Source organism: Ctenocephalides felis, unplaced genomic scaffold, assembly GCF_003426905.1.
Source record: "Ctenocephalides felis isolate EL2017-DRISC unplaced genomic scaffold, ASM342690v1 CF-g0.4_SCAFFOLD_03571, whole genome shotgun sequence".
Taxonomy (NCBI): Eukaryota; Metazoa; Arthropoda; class Insecta; order Siphonaptera; family Pulicidae; genus Ctenocephalides; species Ctenocephalides felis.
In genome coordinates this window covers 17,217,789-17,220,429 of record NW_020539725.1, presented here as the reverse complement: position 1 = coordinate 17,220,429, position 2,641 = coordinate 17,217,789, and the positions used below count along the sequence as shown (strand labels likewise).

Genomic DNA, 2,641 nt, shown 5'->3' with positions numbered 1-2,641 from the left:
ACACGTGCGACGTAGATGACATACTTGTATAGAGATCTGGTTAACAATTTTTAACCACCCCTTTTATTAAATCGCAATTATATTTTCATTTTAACATTCGGATGGACATTTTTTCGCCGGAAAATCGGACTCGTTAATTTTAAGTTTTCTCGACGTTTCTGGTCATTCAGAATCATTTGACAACAAAATTGGCGTGTCGTTGCGTGTGTGAGGAAATTATTAACATTCCATCGACGGTTTCTTAAAATTTTAATTATCAAAAGCTATCTTAAAAATCCCGATAAGGACTTGAAATGAATAGTTTTTAGCTAGGATCGGTCCAGACGTTTCTAATAATTACTAGAAAGGTGCCAACTTTTCAAACACGTCCAAAATCATGAACCGTGTTGAGAAATTAAAGAAATGTTCTAAAGATACTTTTTATAGCGCTGCAGTTCATGGTCTTAATGAACGTACTAAAACATGAAAAGCTTTCTAAAAGTAGCTTAATTATGTAAAATCGGTACAATTTTAAATAATGCTGCTTCACGTTTTTTTATTCTTATTTTGTAAATCTGTTATTTTGCAAAAAATAATCAGATACGGCTGGATATTAATATATGGATTTTATGTGTAAAACACCTGACTGCACAGCAATTACATAGCATTTTGACAGTTGTTAGTGCCATTTTATATTAAAATAGCTGCGTAACATAGCGTTGCCATAACATTGATCTATTTTTACGACAGAATTGGCCCATAAATTCAATGAAATATTATACATGTAAATGCAAAAAACTAAGAATAGTTTTTGATGTAAAGTGTTTTATGTAAATTCTGAAGCACCGTTGTAATTTTTCAAAATAAACGGTAGATAAAATTATTTAATGCGACCTTGACATTTCAGAATATATTTAAATTTTTTTTGAATTCAAATAGCAAATGATCCTAGTTTTATACGTATGATGAATATACTCGTCAGTACTCAAAATTCTGCCACTTCTCCGTGACAAGTATATTTGTCAAACACAGTTATCTTGTTAATGTTATAATCTGTTACATAAATTAGATATCGCTTAATGATATTAATAGTATCATGATTGATAACGCCAGAAAATATTATAAATTTTAAAGTTATTTATCAATTAAATTCGTTGATTTTCATTTATACGTATAGCAATTATTTCCATAGCCTCGGTAGCGCAGTAGGCAGCGCGTAAGTCTCATAATCTTAAGGTCGTGAGTTCGATCCTCACCCGGGGCAATAATTTTATACTTCTTACTTTTGTAAATTAAATTTCTATTAAATTTCATATAAAACATTTTTTTTCCTTTTTAATTTCCTAATAAAAAATGGGTGATATACAAATAAAAAATGTATTGTTCTTCCTATAACAAGTGAAATGCTACATATGCATAAAGTAACGTGAATGTATACTTTTATTTATTCCGTAATTAACACATTGCGTCCAGAATAGCGTGACGAATGAAACTCTTTTCTAGAATACAAATACACAATTTATAAACTGTATATTAAAATTTTATAATAAAATATTATAAATATTTTATTATAAAATTTTAATATATAAAATATTATAAAAAAATTTATAAATAAATATTTAACCAACTAGTTGCAAGTGGCATTTTGCCATGTGACAAGTTGCATGAACTTCCCGATAAGCGAAATTAATCGATTTAATCAATTGTTTTTTCATTTATACATGATCTACTTGCTTCCTTGCCTACCTGTCTATTTCCTCGCCAGCAGACCTATTTTACTACCTGTCTATCATTCTACTAGTTTATTTGTCTCCTTATTACTTGTATACGTTCTTAACTGTCTACCTGTCTAGCTTCCTACCTGCCTATCTGCATAACAGCCCACCTGCTTTTCTTCATTTCTATTTTTCTATTTGTTAACCTGTATAACCAGTACGTATCCATTTGCTTACTTGTCTACATGTCTACCTACTTATCAATAATTTTATTTGTATATAGACAACTTTATTGGATACGAGAGGATTTACACTAATATTAAAAAACATGTTATTCAGATGATCGATTGTGTGAGAAGAGTAAATTCAGGGAAATAAAAGCTAAGCCACAGAACACAAACTTTCATGCAAATGTCTCGTGCCTTGGCTGTCAATTCCCTGGAAATTGGACGTCGTAGAAGTAGGGAAACTATGGTATAAAAAGTATTAGCAAGAATTATGATTTTTTTAACATTTTGCAATTTAAAAATTCAGAATAGTAATTCAATTCTAGCACTATTAGCTGGTAGCATTCTTTTTACGATTTTGTAACAGCAACGATTCAATATTGAACATGTAGTACAATTTAGATTGCGACTGAAACAATATACTACAAATTGTTTTTATGTTACCATAAGTTTGACTCAAAATGATTTAGAAATGAAATTTTCTTGCACACCATATTCGTGCATCTGTCTCCAAAGAATATTGTATTGTTTTATTCATATGAAATAAGAATGCAAACGGCAATGTTATATAGCGCGAAATAAGGTACCACAACATCGGCTTTTACAATGTTTGATCAATGTACTCTCATATTTTATTTCTGCATATTCGCAATATTGCTTACTTAGAGATGGAAAAGTTTTATTCTCTTTCCATGGAAACTTTTGTTTCCCGAGATGGAT

General features: G+C 30.0%; 1 non-coding gene across 1 annotated transcript; it reads left to right on the top strand.

Annotated features, from left to right (window-relative positions):
• The first annotated feature begins 1,170 nt into the window (after positions 1–1,170).
• Trnam-cau lies at positions 1,171–1,243 on the top strand. Its single transcript has one exon. It is a non-coding gene; the product is annotated as a tRNA-Met (tRNA).
• Positions 1,244–2,641: the final 1,398 nt, after the last annotated feature.